The sequence below is a fragment of the Canis lupus genome, chromosome 20 (assembly GCF_048164855.1).
Source record: "Canis lupus baileyi chromosome 20, mCanLup2.hap1, whole genome shotgun sequence".
Lineage (NCBI taxonomy): Eukaryota > Metazoa > Chordata > Mammalia > Carnivora > Canidae > Canis > Canis lupus.
The window spans coordinates 45,516,268-45,540,524 of NC_132857.1; the positions used below are offsets into that span (position 1 = coordinate 45,516,268).

The 24,257-nt window shown below is 37.3% G+C and overlaps 1 long non-coding RNA gene and 1 pseudogene across 1 annotated transcript in view; both read left to right on the top strand.

Annotated features, from left to right (window-relative positions):
• The first annotated feature begins 1,659 nt into the window (after positions 1–1,659).
• Positions 1,660–24,257, top strand: part of LOC140611933 (uncharacterized) — an 84,405-nt gene continuing 61,807 nt past the window's right edge. The window contains exon 1 of the long non-coding RNA XR_012013239.1: positions 1,660–1,713. This is a non-coding gene — a long non-coding RNA (uncharacterized lncRNA). The remainder of the gene's footprint in view (positions 1,714–24,257) is intronic.
• LOC140612172 (U4 spliceosomal RNA) lies at positions 22,235–22,305 on the top strand (annotated as a pseudogene).

Below are 24,257 nucleotides of genomic sequence, written 5' to 3' on the forward strand. Positions count from 1 at the left end.
CTGCCTTTGGCCCAGGTTGTGATACAGGGGTCCTGGGATGGAGTCCCATATCGGATTCCCTGCAGGGAGCCTGCTTATCCCTCTGCCTGTGTCTCTGCCTCTCTCTCTGTGTCTCTCATGAATAAATAAATAAAAATTTTTAAAAATAAAAAAATAAAGAATATGGTCCTTTATGTTATAAATTTTTGCCCTATTAGACTCATTACCCAGGATAATTTAAAACTTCATTGTCTAAGATGGGATACTTTTGAAATCCTCAAATTATTTAGTGCAGGCACAATTGGAAAGAGAAAAATTATAGAAATCAAAGCAAATGAATCCAGAGTTTATTTTAATTGGCATCTGGAGGCCTCCAAAAGAAATATCAAAACGTTGTTTCCCTTCAAGGACTTAACTCAAAATACTCAAAAGCTAATTGAAATCTTTTGAGAGGCTTTCAAAATTGGTATGTGGGCCGAACCCTCACAAGCACCTCCTCCTCCTCCTTTTGCCCCACCCACCATTCTGAGTTAGGGATACATAGGGCTAGGCACGGAAAGATAAGGGAAAGGCCCAGAATCAGGTTCCCACAAATTCTGAGCTCCCATAAAACCCAAGGACACTGAGAGGCCCCAAAGGCAGACTTCCATAAATCCCAAGGACACTGAAATGCAACAAAAACAGAGATAAGGAAATAAATCTGGCCACCTGGCTCCAAAATTCTAGAGAGTATCTTCCTTTAATGGCTGTCAAATAATCAAAGAGATTCAATAATCTTATGTCATTCACTCAAGATGGCACAAGAAATCTCAAGTCCATCAACTCCCTAGTCAGGTTTTCAACAAAAGGCCAGCCAAGAAAGTCCTCAGTGGCAACCCTGTTGGGACCCTCCTCACTTTTGAGAGCTTTCTCTGTATCCTCACTTAATAAACTTCTATCGCTTTATTCACTCTCCTTTGTCCACAAGATTCATTCTTCAACTCTATGAGACTAAAAACCAAGCTCTCTTGCATCAATTCCTTCCCCTAAGCATCTCAACACTTTCCTCCTGTTGTCTCCCCATGCTATTTCTATCCATTCCTATCTACCTTCTCCTCTAGAGCCTTAGCAAAGCAGCACATAAAATTCATTTTTGCTTCTAGATTGCAAATTTTCTTTAAAGTTTCTAAAGCAGGCCTGAAGGAGTTCAGACCAAGTTTACCCCGAAATATGCCACCTTGGCACATGGACAATTTTGTGCTGAAGGCAAGGGAGATCCTGCAGGCTGAAAAGAAATACCTATTGCCTTCCTGTTTGTCTCATTTTGTCTTCCTGCCTGGGTCATAGAGGTTGTAGTAATGAAAAATAGAAGAAAGGCAGGCAGGGACAAGGGGTCCCACCCTAAGAGGAAACCACCTTTAAAAGGAGTTTTACACCACCTTGAAGGGAGTTCTCCACCCTTTTCCACATGAACAACATGATAGGTAGATGCGCACATGGACAAAAACCTGATTGGGTGACAGGTGCATGGAGGGTTAATCAGACTAAAACACCCTGCCAACATCCTCATAAAAACCCCTAGACTTAGGAACTCTGGGGGCAAGCCTCTCAGGTCCCCTCCCTGTTTGGGAACTTTGTACTATTGCTCAATAAACTTTCCTTTGCTGTTTACATTCTTTTTCTGGTCTACCACTTCATTCTCCAAGTGGCAAGACAAAGAACCGTGGGCACCAAAGGAAAAGAAATCCTGAAACAGTGAGTTCTTTTGGACTCTTTTGGATCTTTGGGAGTAACTCAATCTCAGGAAGACAGTATCCTCTAGGACTTATTTGGGAACCCATCTTAAACCAAAGAGATGGGTCTTTAAATACTGCCAGAAATATTTACTGTTTGCCCTGGCTGAAAACTAAAAAGAATTTTTTAAATAAGATTTTATTTATTTATTCATGAGAGACAGAGAAAGAGAGGCAGAGACACAGGCAGAGGGAGAAACAGGCTCCATGCAGAGAGCCCGACATGGGACTCGATCCCAGGTCCCCAGGATCACGGCCTGGGCTGAAGGCAGCGCTAAACTGCTGAGCCACCCAGGCTGCCCCTAAAAAGAATTTTTAAAGTTGCTCTCCAGTCAAAAGTCAGCCAGATTGGAAGCTGGTATTCAAAGCCTGATGGGAATCTTTTTTTTTTTTTTTAAGACCTCCTTTAAGTTAAAATTAGAACTATGTACCCAGAAGGAAAGAAGCAAATTGAAGGTATGGTAGTTAGATAAGTGGATCAACCTATGATGTCATTTAAGTTACAACCCAATTCTTAGAGAAATTGAAAGCAACTGTCCTTATCTTACAAATCTTTACAAAACTAGAAACATAGCTCTAGAGGCAATTCATTCAGTTCATCTATTCCTTTACCAACTCCAAACTTACCCTGTTTATCTCAAAAGACTTGTAAATTATTGGCCTTAGGAAAACAAAGTCCTTCTCCCAGGAACTTAAATTTCTTTCTCTGTCCCTTAAAGTCATTCATCCTATCATATCTTTAAAATATAAACACAGCCAACAATCACTGGAGACTGAAGGGGGAATAAAAAGAAAAGGGAAAGAGCTTTTTTGAAAACATAAACTGTTAAAAGGTCACTCGTGTCCAAACTCTAGCACAGCCTCCTTAAGATTAATTCCGGCAACAAATAAAAATCTTAAAAAATATTCTCCACAAATATTAGTAACTATAATGTCTTTACATTAGTCTGTGTATCTTTATTGTGTGTGTGTATATATACACACATAAATATTGCAAATGTGAGATTTTTATACCCCTGGATGGCATTGTTAAAATTAATAGGTGAAGAGCTTTATTTAGTTGGTTTAAAGGCAAGTGCTGGGATCCCTGGGTGGCTCAGCGGTTTAGCGCCTGCCTTTGGCCCAGGGCGCAATCCTGGGGTCCTGGGATCGAGTCCCACGTTGGGCTCCCGGCATGGAGCCTGCTTCTCCCTCCTCCTGTATCTCTGCCTCTCTGTCTGTCTATCATGAATAAATAAATAATAAATTAAAAAAAAAAAAGCGAGTGCTTGTAAAAATTGGGCAGTCTGAAACTCTCAGGAAGAGAGAAACCAACCCAAATATTTTTAAGTTCATATGATCTGGATAAATATTTAATATAAGAACTAGTTTAAATTTGTTGATTTGATTGAAACAGGCATGTTTTTAGAGTTATTAACATTGAATATAATGTGGATAAACTTGTATTCTACCTCAATTTACTAGTTAAATTAAATGTTTTATCTTTTGTGATTTGTTAGCAAAAATAACGTGAAGATGATGGTTAGCGGTTTAATGTCTTGCAAAATTTTGATGACTAATCTAAACACGGTTATAAAGAACAAATAACTTAGGTTTTAAATAGTCTCCTAAATCCTTTTGGTAACTTAAAACCTTAGAGTTTTGCTAAGTTAAATTAGATAATGGAATTTCAGTAATTGTCTGGATCATTTTTTAAACAGGACAAATGACTATAACAGTAATTACTAAACATAAGTTTATCTACTTTTGGTTTCTTATTACAGAGAAACCAAAACACGCTTGGAAATACTAATCCTTCAATGGAAAATTTTAAAAAGGCATATGATTCTAGAAATTATAATTAAAACCGCAGGCCCAAAATATTGTCATTTTCACCAAGTTCCAAACTGGGACTTAGCACTCACCAATGTGGGAAGCACAGGCAGAAGAAAGCTGATTAATTTTCCTTACTACTACAGCCCATTGACAAGTCCTTGAAACAGGCAGAGGGACATTCTTCTAGGGACTCAACTGCTTCCATGTTAATACTTTGCTAAGAGCAAAAGACAATCTTAGCCCAACCCCCAAGACCCTGTAAGTCTACTTTAATATATAAAAATTCCTTAAAAATTTCCCTTAATCTCTAAGTCCCCCCAAGACACGTGTTGGCAATCATCCCACAAGCAAATGACCCACCGATATATATCTGAAGGGTCTCATGACTAAGGTTTTATTAGACGGTAATTAATGACCTTTTCCCAACAATAGCTACTCCCTCAAGGTCCTGGGAGCCTTGCTTTCAAATTCCTTAGAGACTTATGCTGTCCCTAAACCCTAACAACTTCCAAGTATATAATGGGCCACTCCTCATGACCTCAGGGCTGCTCTTTCTGCTTACAAGTCCTGTCCTCATGCTTTAATTTTGATCAGCACCAATGAAGTAATGGGTCACATGTGTGCTCTCCACACCCCCCCCCCCAAAGGAAGATGAAGTAATCTGCCTGAGAAGACCTCCTGTCCTTTCCTCTAAAGGAAAGTGATCTAGCCTGAAACAATCCTTTCTTTTCTTCTGCTCATAACTTCCTTGCCCCACCCTCCTTCCTATAAAAACTTTCCTTTGTATAAAAACCTTTTGTACAACTCTTTAGAGCACATCTCTACTTGCTAGGTGAGGTGATGCCTGATTCATGAATCATTTAATAAAGCCAATTAGATCTCCAAACTTGGTTTGTTTTTTGAGAGATTTAGTGGGAGTAGAGGTGATGTAGTTTTTTGAATACAGGTGAGGCTGGGTGGGGTCCATTGCTGAAGGCCAAGAAAGAATTCTTGAGACGTCTTTGGTACAAAAAAGGTGGTTTTATTGAAGCACAGGGATAGGATCCATGGGAAGAGCTGCTGCTGCCTGCTGCTGCCTGCTGCTCCCTGCTGTCCCAAGACTGTGAGGAGCAACTGAGTATACACTTTGAGGTTGGGGGTAATTAAAGATAAGGGAAATTCCAATATGATTTGCATGTTCTAAAGAAGACTCACAGGAGGCCTTGCTATTGTCAAACTAAGGTTGTTTTTCCCTTGAGCAAGGCATTAACATTAAGAAAGTTAGGAGCTTCCTGGAGGCAGGTTATACTCTGACTCCTTCAAGTATTTGTCAATGGGCTACAGGCTATAGGGACATTTAATTTTAGGTATATTTCCTTTTGCCTTTGTTTCCCACATCAGTGGGATCCAAAGTGAACTTCCAGAAGCATCCAGAAACAACAAAAAACACGGGTATGGTATCTGCGAACCCTTTGAGTTCACTCTTTCTTGCCATTTCAGAGGGCTGAAAGTAAATTCATCTCACTCTGAGCTCTGCTCTATTTCCTGTTTGAATTCCTGATCTAATTGGCTTTCCTTTCCTTTACTAAGTCAGCTCAAGCTAGAAGACGATTATACCAATTATACTGAGCCCAGTAGAGATGTCATATTTTTGCTTAGATGCAAGCCCCTAGATAATTCCTAGGTGGAAAACGTCAGTAAGGTTTCACAGGAACTGGTGGTGGTGCTCACAGGGCCTTTTTATAGTCAGGATGCAGTACTTCTAATATATTGACACGAATATTTGTCTTGTTTTATGTAAATAAAGGTTATTTCTAGTGAGCCTCTAGGAGCCCAAAAAGCAGCAAAAACTGATGGGCACAGGTAGAGCATTTAAAGAATATTACAGTGCTTGCCACCTCAAAAAGACTCCCATTATAGGAAAAGTTGGTCATGGAACAGGTTACATTGATCATCTGCCAACTTCAAGTAAACTCCTGTGCAATAAGCTACACTATATTACATGCACACTCTCCTAACCCAGCAACATCCCTTTACAGTACTAGTTTGGCTCCAAGAAACCCAAAGTCTTAGCTATTGAGATATTCAAATTCTAAAGAGTCAAGCATGCTACACACTTGCTTACCGTATCTAAGAATTATAGTTCCAGAAGGTCCAGATATCTAGCAAGATGAAATTTAAAAAAAAAAAATCTTAAAATTACAGTGGCCATTATGGGGAATGTTCCAATTAGACAAGATTGTTCATTTAAGAAGTGCACTTAAAAGTAAGTGTTCCCAAATTAAACAAAATGGGATATCTATTTTAACTGGTATACAGAAACCTCCAAAAGTTTTCAAAATTCCAAAGTAGTCTCATTAAAAGATTCATTACAGGGACGCCTGGGTGGCTCAGTAGTTGAGTGTCTGCCTTACGCTCAGGACGTGATCCGGGGTCCGGGATTGAGTCCCACATTGGGCTCCTTGCAGGGAGCCTACTTATTCCTCTGCCTATGTCTCTGCCCCCTTCTCCCTGTGTCTCTCATAAATAAACAAATAAAATCTTAAAAAAAAAAAAAAAGATTCATTACAAAGGTTAATACACACACACACACACACACACACACACACACACACACACGAGTACCTAAGACAAAAGACTGTAAGACTGAGGTGACTCTTCCTCTTCTACCCCCCCTTTTTACCCAGTATTCAGCCAATTTTCTGTCTCACCTGCCTTCCCACTGTGAAGAGACAATCACCTTTGAAAACAAAATCACCTAAAGTTATAAGGGATCCTCCTCAGGTGTTTCACTCCTTGGTCAAAGACTAGGGCCATAGTAAAAGATTTAAACCCAGAGAGAATCCTAGAAAGTTTTCTTGTTTTTGTTTCTTTAGTAGATTACTTTCTGAGCACAGTTGAGAGGGGGAAATAAAAATTCGTGTCATTTTTTCCTTTCCAAATCCAGATCCATTGGTTATTAATCTTTTTTCTCCTGGGAATAACTTTCTCCTTCTTGCTAGTCCTGTTTTACATCCTAAGAACCTGATTTGTCTTTCTGCCTGCCTGTGACATGCAGGCTGTCAATTCCTTATTTGGCTATCTTATGAATAACCAATAAATTTATTGTAAAAATTCTATCCTTAAGGAGAACAAAAGTCCTTCTTCTAGAAAGTGCTTGCATTTTCCCCTTGTGCCTTTACAATGTAATTATACAATGTTCCCTTGGTCTTCTGCAGGAATTCTTTACTTAACCCACCTTTCTAAAATGCAAATGTCAGTGGGTAGTTCTTACCAAGTTAAAAAAAAAAAAAAAGCCATTTAAAACTTATCAACGACAAAAATCTTAAGTGTATTCTCCACAAATATTAAAAGAAAGCTCTAACCAGTTAGACCAATAACTAACTTATTTTATCTACTGGAAAAACAGACTCAGATCCAGCTTTCCTAAGTAGTAAATTTTGTACCTATTTGATGGCAGTAGTTTTATTTTATTTTTATTTTATTTTATTTTATTTTATTTTTGATGGCAGTAGTTTTAAAACAGAAGCTATAAGGTCTGCATCTATCTGTATGTTGACATGTATTCATATTTGTGTTGTAAATGTGTTCAGACCTCCAGATGGTATACTAAAATTAATTTGTAAAATAACATTTAGTTGGTTTGAAGGTAAGTACTTATAAAGATTGGGCATTCTAAAACTCAGAAAGATGAAAACTAATGGAAGTGCTTTTAAAGTTCACATAATCTAAAAAATATATGTATTTGATAATAAAAGCTAGTTTGAGATTGATGGTATTGTTTCAGGATTTCTTTTCCTTCAATGCCCATGGTTCTTGGTCATGCCACTTTGAAGAATTAAACGGTGGATCAAAGAGTGTGGGCAGCAAAGGAAAGTTTATTGAGCAATAGTATAAAACTCTCAAAGAGGGAGGGGACCTGAGATGCTTGCCCCCAGAGTTTCTAGGTCTAGGGGGTGTTATGAGAATGTTGGCAGGGCATTTTAATCTGATTAACCCTCCATGCTCCTGTCACCCAAACAGGTTTTTGTCCATGTGCTCATCTACCTATCATGTAGTTGTTCATGTGGAAAAGGGTGGAGGGCTCCTTTCAAGGTGGTGTTGAGTAACAGAAAGGTGTCTATTTCTTCTTAAGCGTAGTTTCCTCTTAGGATGTGGCTGGGGTGGGGGCAGGGGGCTGAGGGAGGGTCTTGCCCCTGTCTGCCTCTCTTCCAATTATCCTCCATTAGTTGAATTAAAATAGACTTGTCATTTGGAGTTACCAATCTCAAATATAATACAAATAACCAACTTTTATTCTACTTAAGTTTCTTAAATTCATGTTGTATCTGTTGGAATTTGTCAGCAAAAGTGACTTAAAATGATGGTTGATTTTGTTTGTTTCATGAAGTTTTCATGGTAATTGTTAAGAATAAGTAATTGAATAAATTAAAAGGTTTGTAGATAAACTTTTAAATAATTCCAAAATATTTGGTAACCTAAAATTTTGCAGTTTTGCTAGGTTAAGTGATAAATGAGGTTGAATTCATTGGAAATCTAAAGTCTTTTCCGTGGGATCCCTGGGTGGTGCAGTGGTTTGGCGCCTGCCTTTGGCCCAGGGCACGATCCTGGAGACCCGGGATCGAATCCCACATTGGGCTCCCGGTGCATGGAACCTGCTTGTGTCTCTGCCTCTCTCTCTCTCTCTCTCTCTCTCTATGTGTGACTATCATAAATAAATAAAAATTAAAAAAAAAAGTCTTTTCCAAATAAGGTAAAATACTAAAATATTGATTATTAAACATAGGATTATATACTTGTGTCTGATCACAAAGAAACTAAAGATAGTTTGGTCTGTTAGTAAACATGTTTTACTGGCTGTACTACAAAAAAGCACTTTCCTAATAAGTTTTAGATTTATTCATAAATTCGCAAATCAAAAAATGCTGATATGGCAGGCCATTCACAGCTACCTACTACTTAATTTTTACTAGAAATTAAGGTTTCTAAGCATAAAGAATAATAATAAATATAATTAAAACTACTGGAAATACTGAAGTAAATAAATCTATATGCAAGAAAAGAGATGTGTTTTTGGTAAAAGAAAAAAAAAGATATGAAAAATGGAAATACATTTTTGTAGAGGGAAAAGTAAGTAGTTTTGTCCTAAAATGAGACTGGGTGGGTATAGAGAAAAAAAACTTAGCACAGGGATGCCTGGGTGGCTCAGTGGTTGAGTGTCTGCCTTTGGCTCAGGGCATGATCCCCAAGTCCTGGGATCAAGTCCTGCATTGGGTTCCTGCAGGGAGCCTGCCTCTCCCTCTGCCTGTGTCTCTGCCTCTCTCTCTCTCTGTCTGTCATGAATAAATAAGTAGAATCTTTAAAGAAAAAAAAAAAGATGTGAATTAAAGATCTTTAGAAAAGAATTTTATGAGTAGTCAGAACATATATATATATGTAATATATGTGCGTGTGTCTTTTTAACCTGGAATACTCAGGCTTATTTAATATGCAAAATACATAGCAAATATTGTCAGATAAGTAATACTAAGTGTTCTTTAGATTATGTTTGTAAGATTGTGGTATATGTAGCTAAAGTCCAGTCGGTTTCTGCAAAAATGACACCTCATCAGATTTTTGCCATTCTAATATTCTTGTGACATGTCAATAGTTTGGTTCTGAAAACAAATTAATATATACAAATAATGGTTGTGAATTTAATACACAATCAGGGCTAGAAGAAGCCCACGATAGCCTTCCTGGCTCTCTGACAAACCCCACTTTTCAGTTTTTACATTCCTTCACTCACAATAGTTCACTTAAAATGACTTATATTTATGAACAAACATTAGTGTAGAGACTTCTATAAAATTTTTAAACCTGAAACTTACCCTTATTAAACTGCCCTTATAAACTGTATGAGTTATCAATATGTCTTTACTATATGTATGTATTATGGATGGGTTACAGTCTTTCTTTACTACAAAGCTTGCGGTAAAACAAAACAAAACACAATTTTTTTTTTTTAAAGTTTCCCACCTGAGGTGAATTTTCCATTATTTCCAGTGATCAAAGCACCCATTTCACTGGACAAATCAAAGAAGCCTTAATAAAAACCCTACAAAATTCTTGAAACTCTATCAGTATAGAACCTTCTATTGATCCATTATTGTCTTATACTGGTATAACCTGGTACTGTTAAGTCTCTAATGTTTTATCCTCAGGTCTGTCATCAACTGATTAAAAAAAAGCCTTCCTAAAGTCTAATTCAAAAAAGCCCATCCATCTCAATCTACAGCCTGGTAACTTGGTACTCTAAAACATCAAAAAAGACAGCCCTTGTACCATGAAAAGCAACCTTACCGTGTGCTCCTGACCACTGACACTGCTACAAAGCTAAAAGATGCTAGAGGCCTCTAAATCAAACTGACAAGAAGGAGAATTAACTAACATTAAGGTATGGGCTGCTTCCACTCAAGACACCAGATCAGGACTTCATATTTCAACTAAACATAAAATCCTTTCTCTTTCTTTTCTGTTCCTTTACTCTGGAATTGGCCTAAAAGGATGGCAACCTCATTAGTATCTCCCAGGCCACTGCTAAGGGAAGACAACCTCTTTTATTTCAGGTTAGAAAAAAAAAAAAAAAATCTAACTGGGCGTCTAACTTTTCACAAGAAAAAAAATAAGACCTCTCATTGGTCACTTCCCTAAATTCACATTGCTGAGTTAAAAAGGAAACCTCATATGGCAGATCCCCATTTCCTTAGTTAGGGATAAATGTAAATGAGGTTATGATCAAAAACTTCTCTTTAATTCTTAAAATTACTGCCTAAAATCTTCTAAAAGCAATAGCAGCCTAACAAAAATCCTTAGTCTCTCTGTCCTAGGCTGTCCTTAATAATAGAATAGCTCTTGGTTATAGTTGAGCTGAGCAAGGAGGTGTTTGAGCTGTGTCCAACTACCTGCTGTGCCTGGATTAACCCTTCTGGGGAAGTTAAAACTCAATTACTTAGGAATAAGCCAATTGGCTTTTTAAAATGTAACTTCTTTCATGAGCTCTTTCTTTGACTTATTTGATTTTGATTTCTTTAAGTCTTGGAGACCAGCATTACAAAGTACAGTCCAAATATATTGGAGATTATCCTGCTTAGAGTAATCTTAAGCATCTCTTGGGTGCACTATATTCTCTCAAAAGTTTTAAATGCCTGTTTGAAGCTACTAACCACCAAGTTGACTACCAAATGATCTTCCTAAGACTGGGATATTTAAGGAATGAAGTAAATAACCAATTTAAACAATGTGTTGAGAAGCTGTGACCTATGACTACCACAGAGGCTAAAAAAAATATCCGGACCTATATACCAAAGGAGCTATAAAAACTGTGAACTGTACTTTTGGGGAAGATAGGGGAGCAGAAAGATCCTAAACTGACTTTGTTTCACATGTACACCTAGATAGCACCCACATCAATGTAAAAACAGAAAATGTCTTGAAGACTGGAAGAACAGGTTCTCTAAAGCTAAATACAGAGAAGAGGCCACACTGAAGAGGGTAGGAAGGTCAGAGACTAGTGAGAAGCTAAAAGAGAGCCATTGCAAATGGGGCTCAGCCACAACAGTAGGTGGGGAGAAAAATGAAAATATTCACCGAATTTGTTTAGGCAGGAATATGAGGAGCATGCATGTGAGTAGATTCTAGTGATAGTTAGATCCAAAACGGAAAGTAGGAGACTTGATTAACCCAAGTTTGTCACCATAGATACAGTCACCTGGAATTTATGGTTTAATGTGTTACATTGAATATCTAAGGAGTCCTACTAATAGGCACCTAGGTTGGCTAATTTAAGCCTGGAGACAGTGTTGGATTAAACATGCTCTAAGAGGACAAAAGCTCAAGGAGATGAAGAGTTTGAATGGAACTACTTTGAACCTGCTCACTCATTAACTTTGCTTTCATGAAAGTCTCAGAACATACCACCTTTACCAAGGCATTAAGTAATGCACTGGTAAACTGGGAAAGTAATTTTACCGAGAGGTAGCAAGGTCACTCCTGACTTCACTTCCTTTTCACGAGAACAACTGTTTTTGGATGCCTTGTGAAAATCCTGAAAACATGGGACTGAGTCTGAAGCAACCTCCCTTCCCCATACCACAGAGATGGAAAGAATGCATCACAAGGTTAAGTGGAGAGTCTACACATTAACCACATCACCTCTCCCCCAGGCTGGCACAGCAGCAAATGAAGAGGGCTTCCTGAGCCTACAGTTCTTCTAGAGGTAAAAAGGAGCCCAGGGTAGACATCTAACCTCCTCACCATTGTGGGTTGCTTATTGGGAGTCCCCCTCTGGTCTCTCCTCATGGAGATCATGGAGGAATCTGCAGGGCTTGGGGACTAGGGATTGAGCTGTAATGGAGAAGGGGAGAGGAGCTTACAGCAGCCAACACTTGGAACTTGGCATACTAAGCTCCTCCTTGTGATACCCAAGTAGTAGTCTCAACCATCAGCTTTGTTCATCTGCAGACTCAAGATGGTGATCAGGGATGCCTGAGTGGCTTAGCAGTTGAGCGTTTGACTTTGGCACAGGGCGTGATCCTGGGGTTCTGGGATCGAGTCCCACATTGGGCTCCTTATAAGAAGTCTGCTTCTCCCTCTGCCTATGTCTCGGCCTCTCTCTCTGTCTCTCATGAATAAATAAATAAAATCTTTGAAAAGAAAAATGGTGACCAAACCTGACCAGGATACTTGACGGAATATAAGTATGTCTGATTAGAACTTTAAATAAAGAGCTCTGCTGGCCCTGGAACTTGGCTGGTCCTTTCCCTGGGGCAGGAGAGCAAAGTTGTACCCCCGTTCACTAATGAATGTAGTTCCCAGCCCCATATGGTCAGAAAGCTTAGTTGGGACATCTAGTGGGCTACTTAGCCCAGAACACTGGAGCAGAGAGCCTGGTAGGCAGTAATGATCATACACAAAGCAAGGCCAGGGGCTCCATTTGCCTGGGGGAACGTGGGCCACAGTTTGGCTTGAGTCAAGATCCCAAACACAGAGTGTTGCCAGACTTAGAGCTTTCTCTGCCAAGGGGGAGGGAGCGAACTCATCGCCCTGCCCACTGCTGAGGATAGCTTTTCATCCTACCTGATCAGGAAGCCAGGCCTGAGTTCTGAGGAATGGCTTAGGCCAGCATCACTCAAGCAGTGAGCCCAGTCAGCAGCTTGTCTATCTGGAGAGTCAAGTCAGTAATCCTGCCTGGCCAAAGAGTTTGGTGCCTAGGTCTGTCTGATTAGCTCCTCAAATAAAAGTCTTGCCAGATTTGGGGACTGCTGTGTGCCCTACCCTTCTGAGGCAGGGAAATTAATCTACAGTCCTACCACAGCTGAATATAGCCTCCAAACCTTGCTGGTCAGGATACTTTTCCAGATCTCTGGGGAACCTTGGCAGCTTACTCTGCAGCCCAGATTATAGTGGCACTTGAGAGGCTGACCAGTGGCTCTCCATCTGCAGAACCAAGACAATGGCCACGTCTGATCAGGGAGCTTAGCACGAAGTCTTGAAGTCTTGTCTGATTTGATTCCCAAAGAGCCTTGACAGCCCCAGGGCCTCATCTGCAGTCCCAACTGGGAAGAGAAGCTAATTTACATCCCTCTACAAAGCTGAATACAGCCTCCAGCCTGACCTGACCAGGAAATCTAACCAGGAGCTTCCAAGAATCTATGGAGCCCATTCTGAAATTTTGATTACAGTGGCACTTGAGCAGAGAATCTGGCTGGCAACTCTACCTATCTGCAGTACTAGGATAATGGCCCATTAGGAGAGGGAGCCTCGTGCATAGTTCTGCCTAATTTGATTCCTAAACAAGACCTTTGCCAGCCTTGGGGCATATATGGGGCCCTGCCTAGGCAGGGAAAACTAATTCACAGTCCTGCCCATAGGTGGGCAGCTTTCTGTCTGCCTGACAAGGGAATGTAAATAGAGCACAGGGGAAAGCAGTCTAGCCCACCCTACAGCCTTGCTTAAACTGAAAAGAATCCATCTGCAGAGCAAATTTGGTAGCCCTGTCTAGCCAGGGAATTCAGTACTCAAATTGCTTGATTCTGGTCCCCAAAACATGAGCCATATAGGCTTTGGGGCTTATTCTGCTGCCCCAACAAGGCAGTGGAAGCTAATTCATAGTAGCATCTATTGGTGAGTATAGTACCCAGTCCAGTCCCACCCACATAGGAGTCTTGTCCAGAGAATCCAAGCAATTGTGGAATCCATCCTACAGCCTTGCTTGGGCAGGGAACCAGCCCATTTGTCCTATTTAGCTGCTGTCAGCCAGCAGCTTCACCCCCATCAACCTCAGAATTGGGCAGTAATGTTGTCCCAAAATAGATCCTGATAGCACACTCCACCTACCCAAGGATGTTTTCAACTGACTATATCCAGAGCCCTAACCTAACCTGGACATACTAGTAAAGAAATATCTCTGCCAAAGTGAACCCATAAAGTCTGGAACACAGCATGGCTTACTCAGATGCACAGATACCAAATGTAAGGAATCAAGGAGAGTGAAAAACAAGGTAGATATGATGCCATCAAAGGAAACTAATAAAGCTCCAAAGACTGATTCTAAAGAAATGGTGATCTATGAACTATCAGATGGAGAATTCAGAATAATTCTCTTGAAGTTTAGTGAACTTTAAGAACACACATGCAGACAATTGAACAGAATTAGGAAAACAACAAGAACAAAATGAGAAGTCTGACAAATAGCAATAGAAAAAAGAAAAATAATTATTTTAAAATGTATCTATAAAAAATAAAATGTATCTATAGGAAATGCTAGATATTAACTTACTGCAGTAATCATTTTGCAAAATACGTAAGTCATTATGCCGTATGCCTTAAAATTGTATAGTGCTGTATGCCAATTATGTCTCAATAAAACTGAAGGAAGATTAAAAAAAAATGCATTGAAAAGAGAGCTCCAGTTTCCATAATAAGTTCTGTGGTAGCTGATTTCTGTAGGCTAGAGATAATGGTGGATAATGCTGCAATGGAATTAGGTTCCCTGTTTTTAAAGAGAATAATAAGATTCTACATGGGAAAGTTCAGGCTGCTGTACTTAAAAATCAGCAATGGAAACTGGGAACAATATTCACAAAAATTTGCAGGACAGAGTGGTAATCAGAATATTTCAATCCATAAGGATCTGTGGTGATTGTTAATTGACCACAAGTTCCCTAGAAATAGATTGGAAGGTCTTTAGGGCACTGCTATACATATATAGAAAGAAAAATTCTAGATCTGTGTGGCACAGACCTGGCTGACTATATTAGAGAATTGTGGTCTCTTATACAATACCCAGATTTAGGATAATTTATGGACCTAGAGCCCCTTGATAGGAAAGGAGATCTACAATGTAACTAGTACAATATACTATAAATCATAGCTCGAGCCTTCCCCAGAGAGACCTGTGGCCATTTTCCATCATCTTTTTGCCCTACAGATATGGAAACATACAGACATAATTCTGGACTTTGGGACATAATTAGGTACTGGCTATTAACTGATGCAAATCCCTAGGTGCTGAAAACATTACTACATTTCACAAGTGAAAGAGGGGACTTGTGAAGGTCAGGTGATAGGTAAACCTCTGACTCCAATCATTATCTCACAATGAGTCCAGAGAAAGCTCATACACATCCTGCGCTGATTTACCCTGTCCAAGAATTAAGACTTCCTTAATAAGAGAATAGCGGTTTTCAAACTTTACCATATATCGGAGTTGCCTGGAATATTAGCTAAAATACAGATTGCATGACACCCTCTAACCAAGTCTCTGCCTGTAAAGTCTCTGCTGGAGCCTGCCAGTCTGCACATCTAAGTTTCTGAATGATAGTGATGCTTCTAGTCTGGAGATTATACTTTGAGAACCCTATCTACCATAATATCCCTTGTTCTATGGTTCAGGTAACCAATTGAGTGTTTTTCTAACTTAGTGGTTCTCGAAATATCATTTTCTGATACATGGAATGAGAGCCATTTATGCTCTTTTATCTTATCTGAACAGTGCAAAAGCCAGAGGTCTTCTAGTATACGTCACCACAAACTTAATTAGATGGTGATATTAATTACAGTTCTCTTTCTGGATATAGTATTTTCCTGGAGCAAAACAACACAGTCCTTGGCACCTAGTATACAAATACTAACTTGGTAAGTTTTCCCCTTATTGGTATGAACGAAGTTAGTTAGAAGCTGTGTATCTTCACATATTGGCAATGATACAATATTATGATCTTGTCACCAGACCATTTCTAACCCTTTTGTTCTCTATCCATAATATATTCCAAAGGGAGCTTGATTTTCCTGATGTGCTGCAAATATTACACTAGCTCATTATATTGGTAACATTTCCTCATTACACTTAAAGAGTACAAAGTAAAACATGTGTGCCAGAGAGTAGGCCATAAATATCTATGAACATTCAGAGGCCTGCCATGTTGAAAATTCTGGACCCACTGATCGGCAGCATGTTGGGATATCTCCTATAAAGTAAAAAGAGAAACTGCTATACTTTGCCCTGCTCATCAATGAAGAAACAGATCCAATTGTGGTGATACTCTAGATTTGGAGCTATTATTTATTAAGGAATACTGTTTAAAGGTGTTTACTGGGTTAACTGGAAGACTCTTGATTTGGGTGGAGCCTTTGCAACATAAAGTCTCTGCAGCAAGTATAGGCTGCAGTGCAAGCTGCACTGTCACTGGGATATGTGACCCATAGACATACTGTTTTGGAAATACTGTGCTAGAGAGATGCTTAATGAAACATCTAGCAAGCCCCTGTAGAAGAACCACAGTGCAGACCCTGTGGGGTCTTTGCTCTCTTTAACTAACAACTATACTCCACTTGAAAAGTAGCCCCTGGTTTGCTACTGGGCAGAAGGAGAAACTGAACACACTACAGGGCACTATTTATGCAATCTAAATCGCGTGTTATATACTTGTTATATACTCGGTGTTATATAACTTACCAAATCATAAAATTGGAACATTTACAGAAGTAATTGTATTATAAAGTGGAAATAGCATGCAATCTAGTGCTAGCAGGTCAATAGAATGCATGGGTTAAATGTCACAAAGTGGTCAAGATTTCAGTGCCTGCTCCTGCTACTTCACTGTCTCTCCTTCATCCTAGTTATGGCCTCACCGCAAGTACTGTGAGAAGAGTTAATGAAAAGGAAAAAGGAAAGATCTGGATTATGAATAAATCAACACAATATTCTCTTACTAGGTGGAAATGGAGAAAAAAGAAAGACAGTGCTGATGGGTATCTTCCTAGTGAGTGGATTGTTCACTTACATTAGAGATGACCCATGGTAAAGACTGACATAATTCATAGGTGATACTATATGCTAGCTGGTAAATCAGGTACTTGAACAAAATTGGAAAACTGGTGACAACAAATCTAAGTGGATGAATACCTTGGCAAAGAGTATAAAAATATTCACATTCTACATAAATGCCTATCAGAGGGTATCTACAGCATCAGACACTCTTAATAATTAATGCATAAGATCCATTCTTTGATGTCAGCCTCTTTCCCCAGGCACTCTGGCATTTGCTCAATGAGCTCATATATAATGAAGCCCTGATAGCAGGGGCAGAGGCTATACATAGCTCAATAGCATGTACTTTCTCTTGCAAAAGCTTAACTACATATCATTATTGTTGAGTGCAAAATCTGTTAATAACAGAGACCAATACTGAGACCAAAATGTCACCAGTTTTTTACAATTTTGGGAACTGTATAAACTTATAGTTCTGGGAAGTCCAAGATAAATGCACTAGCAAATTCTGTGTCTGGTAAGAGCCCACTTCCTTGATAAGCTTATTTTTTGTTTTTCGCTTTTTTTTTTTTTTTTTTTAATATAGCTGACTATGTTATATTATTTTCATGTGTATAACAGGGATTCAACAACTCTATGGAACTCTCTGCTCACCACAAGTGTAACTCCCATCTATCAACCTATAATAACACTATTATATCATTGACTATATTCCCTATGCTGCACCTTTCATCCCCTACAGAGCTATATTTTCACTTTGACCTCAGCATGAAAGGAATGGTTGGGAGAGATCCCTAAGGCCTCGTGTCCTGGGGTATTAATCCTATTTATGAGAGTGCTCCATCCTGACCTAATCCCCTCCCAAACCCCACCTCCAAATGCCATTGCATTGGGGATTAGGTTTCAACATACAAAATTTGGACAGATAAATGTTCAATCCATTGCAAGGTAAGAGTAAATTACTCTTAGATTTCACCAAATCACCCAAAGAATTTTTGCATTCTGTTCATAGCATCTGGGGATTGGTATGTTTGGAGGTCTTAGAGACCTCAGTTTATTGACTCAATATGTTATTGCTTAAAATTCAGGTTCTATCTAGTTATAAACTTCTATAAATTAAATTTTAATGAACAGTCTTGTGCAAGATGTGCCTTGTCATAGAGAATTGCTGGTTCATATGACCAAAGCTTGGTTTTTCTTAGAGACTAGCAGACAGTTTCCAAAGTGGTTGTACAGTATTACACTCTCAACAGAAGAGCTCTAGTTGCTCTATATCCTTACAAATCCTTGGAGTTTAATATTAGCTGGTTTGGTATGTATGGTGTTTGTAATTAATTTTAAAATCTCATTGTGAAAAAAAATAAAATCTCATTGTGACTGTAATTTGTATTATAGTCATGGAATTGAGAACCTTTTCATATGCTTATTGACATATGGATATCTTATTTTTCTGAAGTATTTGCCCAAGTATTTTTGTTATCTGAAAAAAAAGTTATCATTTTAATGATCTGTAGGATTATTTTATATGTTCTGGATGTAAATCCTTTGCCAGATACAGGTTTTGTAGATATACCTTCCAAGTTGTGGTTTGTCTTTTTACTTCCTTAACTTCATCTTTTGGTGTATTTTGGAGATTTTATTTTTAAGTCAAATTGTTTTTATGCTTAGCACCTTCTTTGTTCTAATTAAGAAATATTTGCCTATGCCAGATATATCTGTGTTTCCTTCTAGAAGCTTAAAATATTACTTTTGACATTTAGGCTTCTGATCCATTTTGTATTAATTTTGGTACAAGGGGTAAGGTGTATGTGTGGAGGGAGTCAGTGGTAACTAATTTTATAAACATTTTTTCTTCCATTTGGGTATCTAATTTCTCCAGAAATATTTGTTGTGATGATTAATTTTATGTATCAACCTGACTGGGCTAAGGGAGGCCCAGCTAGCTGGCAAAACATTATTTCTGGGTGTACCTGTGAGGATGTTTCTGTAAGAGACTGGCATTTTGATTCAGTAGACTGAATAGACAACCACTCATGGAGCTCCCAGATGGCTCAGTCGGTTAAATATCTGACTCTTGATTGCAGCTCAGGTCATGATCTCAGAGTTGTAAGATGGGCCCCACATCAGGCCCATGATGGGCATAAAGCCTGCTTAAGATTTTCTGTCTCCTTATGCCCTTCCCCACTATCCTGACCAATGTGATGGGCATCAGCCAATACATTGAGGGTCTAAATAGAACAAAAAAGTGAAGGAAGAGTGAATTCTCTCTTTCTCTTATCTGAAGCTGAGACATCCATCTTTTCCTCAAACCTGTGGAGCTCCTGGTTCTTGGGCCTTTAGACATTGGGACTTAAACAAGCACCTACCCTTCAGATTTAGACTATATCACTGGCTTTCCTGGTGCTCCAGCTTGCAGAGGAGGTATATTGTGAAACTTAGATTCCATAATCACATGAGACAATTCCTATAATATATCTCCTTTTATCTACACCTATCTCTCTATATATATCTAATTAGTTCTATTTCTCTGGGGAATCCTAAATTTTTTAATTGAATAAATCTCCCTTCATCTTACTGAACTGCATAGGTGCCTCCATCAAAACCAAGTAATTACATATATGGGTTTATTTCTAGACTTTTTGTTGTTGTTCTACTAGTCTATTTGCTCACATGTATGCTAATATTTCATTGGCTCAATTAATGTAGTTTTATTCTAAATGTTGAAATATGGTACCTCAGCCTTCTTTTTCTTTTTCTAGTCTGCCTTGACTCTTCTTTCTTTAAATGAATATATAAAATGTATATTTATAATCATTTATTTTTATATTTTTAAAAGATTTTATCTATTCATGAGAGACACAGAGAGAGAGAAAGAGAGAGGCAGAGACACAGGCAGAGGGAGAAGCAGGCTCTAGGTAGGGAGCCCGATGTGGGACTTGATCCTGGGACTCCAGGATCATGCCCTGGGCCAAAGGCAGTTGCTAAACCGCTGAGCCACCCAGGTGTCCCAAAATGTATATTTATAATAATTTATGTACTATGTTTTAGAAGTCTAATGATAAGAATATATAACATACATGATTCTTAAAACATAGTAATATGTAATTATGTATCTACTATAAGGTTTATAATTCTTTTATAAGCAATCAACTTTAAGTTCTAAAATAAAAAACCACTAGAATTTGGAAGGGGGTAAATGTGAATCTACAGATCAACTTCAGGAGAAATGATATCTTAATATTCAGACTTTCAATTTGTGACAATAGTATCTCTCTACATTTATGTATACCTTTAACTTCTTTCACGAATTTTCAATGTATAGTTTTTACATGTGGTAAAAATTAAGTATTTTAAGTTTTTTGGGATGCTGCTATAAATTATATTATTTTTCAATTTTATTTCCCATTTATTACTATACATTTATAGAAACTGATGGTCTAAGTGGCTCTTATCCACAATTTTTTAATTTATATCTCTTTTTCCCTGTGTTTTTGTTTAGATAATTTCAAATGACCTTTGAAGTTAGTAATTCTGTTTTTCTTCTGTATCCACTCTACTTTTAAGCCAATCAAAAGAATTTTTCATTTCAAATATAATTTTTAGCTCCAGAATTTTGTTTTTTTTTCTACTTAAACTCTTCATCTTTATACCATTTCATCCACATTTCTAATTCTTATTTTTTACTCTATTAATTCCTGCATTTGTGTCATCTACAGTTCTGCTTCTTGGGACTTTTTTACTTTTTACTGTAATCACATTGACCTGCCACTTTGCAGGTCTTCTAATTACTCTTGTGTATCCTGTATTTTAGATATAAAATAGTAGCAGAAACTCAAGTAGATAATAAATTCTTCCAGAAACGACTTGCTTTGCTCCTTTGTTATGCAGTTAGGTGCTTATATCTTCACTTTAAGCGATAGGTTAGGTGACTTGTATTCTAGTTTTTCACAATGAGATTAGGTCCTGTCCACTAGCAGGGCTTTGAAATTTAATCAAAAAGAAATTAAACAATTTCTTTTCATTTTCCAAACAGCCTCTAATTTTTTAGGACCATTGCTCAGTTACCCAGATTTCTTATGAGGAGAATTGGCTAGCAGCCATGTCAGCCGTTTTGCAGTGGCAAAGATTTCAGCTGATTTCTGCTTAATGTTCCTTTGTGTATAATGTTTTGTACCAATTTTCTTTTCTCTGTAGACTCAACAACTGCATTAATAAAGAATGTTGCTTGTCTTTCTCATCTCTGAAGGGCCATCATCTTTCAAAAATTATTTTATTGGGATCCCTGGGTGGCGTAGCGGTTTAGCGCCTGCCTTTGGCCCAGGGTGCAATCCTGGAGACCCGGGATCGAATCCCACGTCAGGCTCCCGGTGCATGGAGCCTGCTTCTCCCTCTGCCTATGTCTCTGCCTCTCTCTCTCTCTCTCTCTCTCTCTCTCTCTCTGTGACTATCATAAATAAATAAAAATTTAAAAAAATTATTTTATTTAGACTTGTTTATATCTTAGTTCTTTCATGGCTTTAAATAGTATATAAAGTTGTATGCTTTTTCTTAATATTAATGTGCTCAGTTATTTTGTGATTCTATTTTAACCGAGGTCAGAACTCCAACATACATATTTTATGTTAATTAATTTTTCTCCCATCCTTCACTACTTTTCCTGCTGTCATATATGAAGAACAAAGAGTAGTGTTTTAGGTTTCATTGAATTGATACCATCTCAGGATGATAAGGTAGCTATTAGGACTTTGCATGGAGCCTGATGTTTTTAAAAGAACAGAGGGAAAAGTGTATTCTGAGGAGGAAAATGAAAGGCTGAATCTTACTTTTTGTCCTGCAGATTTAACTTTCACATTTCTCATGCTCTCTGCTCTAGAAAATAATTTATAAATCACAACAGTGAACTCCCTTACCCATTTAACACCAATTTGGTTAAGTCACTAAGCAAAACATACTGGTAGAAATGGAAGGAGGCCACGTCTGACCATTCTGAGATACCTGCAATGTACCAGGATTCATGATGGTTGATTCAGTGGTGGCTCCAAAAGTATACACACGTGTTAGTTAGGCTGAATACTTAATATTTGTGCACTTCACTGTGTGTGTAAACTCCAACCTGTGAAGAGCATGTAATTAAGTGATGAGTCACTAAATTCTACTCCGGAAACCAATATTACCCTATATGTTAACTAACTAGAATTTAAATAAAAACTTAAAACAAATCAAAATTTATATAGAGAGATATAACATTCTATTTAATAGTGAACTTTTGAATTTTCCTTGTGAAATAAAAAAAAAAGATGAAGATGTCCATTATTACTATCTCTACCCAACATTGTACAACATAGTGTAAATTCCTCTCTACTACAACATGGCAAGAAGTTTTGTGCAGTGGCAATATCGTACCCAATGAGGTTTATCCAAGGCGTGATTATTGCTAATTGAAACATGGCAAGAAGAAAAAAAGTATAGCGTTTAGGAAAAAAAAACAAATTGGTCATAATTCACATCTGACATCATCATTTGAAAAACTAAAATATTAAATATTAATATTAATTAATATTAAAAGTAAAATTGAAAAATGAATTTAACAAGGCCTTGAAAAATGAATTTAGTAAGGTTTATATAACGACAACACAAAGTCATTATATACACATATTTCTATGCAATAACATAAAATTACAAACTCATGCTTTTTTGAAATTATACTATTTAATTAGCACCAAGAATCAAATATCGAAGAGTAAAATTGAAAGTTGTATAAGATAGAAAAATTACAAGACATTTTTGAGAGAATTTAAAGGTAACCTGTCCAAGTAACTGAAACTTTATGAATCATAATAGTAAGAATTATAAAAATGTTAATTATCTCCAAATTTATCAGTAAATTAAAGGAAATTTCAAAATATATGTTTGTATAAATTCACAAGCTGGTTCTTAAATATATATGAGAATACAATACAATAGGCCAAGAACATACAAGACAAAGCTGTAAAAGAAGAACACAATTGGAGGAATGTTAATACCAGATATCAAAACTTATTATAAAGCAACACCAATTAAGGCCATGTAGTGTTGATGCAAAACAGACTAATAAATCAAATGAATAAAATAGAGAATCTAAAAAAGGCTCTACACATCTTTAATTTATATCAAAGAGGACTCTATAATATAGCAAGAATTGTCTTTTCAGTAATTGATGCTGAGTCTACTGGATACCCATATAGAAAAATATTTAATCTTGACACGTACCTCACACCATATGCAAAAATCAGTTCCAGAAGGACTGTAAATCTGAATGTCATAGATAAAGCAATAAAACTTTTGGAAGCAAATATGTTATAATATCGTAATAAGTTTTGGGTTGGCAAAGATTTCTTATGCTGGACATAGAAACATAAACTATGAAATAAAAGACTAATAGATAAATTATATTAACATTTAAAGTATTTATTAATCAAAAGACACCATTACAGAAAGTGAAAAGGTAAAGCAAGAAGATATATGCATCCAGAACATATGAACTATTATGAACCAATAAAAGGAAGACAATACAATAGGAAAATAAACCAAAGACCTGAACAAGTTATAAAACAATATCCAAATGGTCAATTAATGAAAAAGTAGTAAATTTCATTAGTCCTCAACAAACCAAAGCTGAAACTACAATGAGATATCACGATACATTTGCAAAATGGTAAAAATAAAAATAAATGTAAAATAAGATAGTATCAAGGGTAAGAGTATGGCATAATGGAAGCCCTTGTAAATTAACAAAGGGAGTGTAAATTTGTACTGTGACCTTCTATAAACTTTGTAGCAATTTCCACTAAAATAGAATAAAAGCACATCCAATGACCCATAGATTCCATTTATTTGTATAAATGGACCTAAGAGATATGTAGAAGAATATACATAAATATGCCATTATTTATAACCCTAAAATAGAAACAACCCAAATGTTTGATGGAGGATTGGGTAAAGTGTGGTCAGTTAATACAATGGAGTGCCATAAAATGACAATGATGTCAATATTTTTACATGAAATGAAGATTAATTTCACACATAGGTTAAGCAAAAGAAATCATATACAATGGAATGTATACCGCATGATTCTATGTAAAGTTCAACAATGGAATAGTGTTAATTTTGTATATGTTAAACTATGTGGTGTACATTTATGATTTGTGCAGTATTTGGCATGTATGATATGCTATTAAATATTCACTGGAAAAGAATCAAATATACATTTACAGGTTTCCAAAAATGTATTTCCTAGGAAACCAAAACAGAAATTAAAGCACCAATGCATAAGCACATATATGCAATGGTGTTAACTGTAGAATTTTCATAGAAAAAGAAAAAAGAGTGACAAATTCCTTATAATGAAGACTGTTTAATAA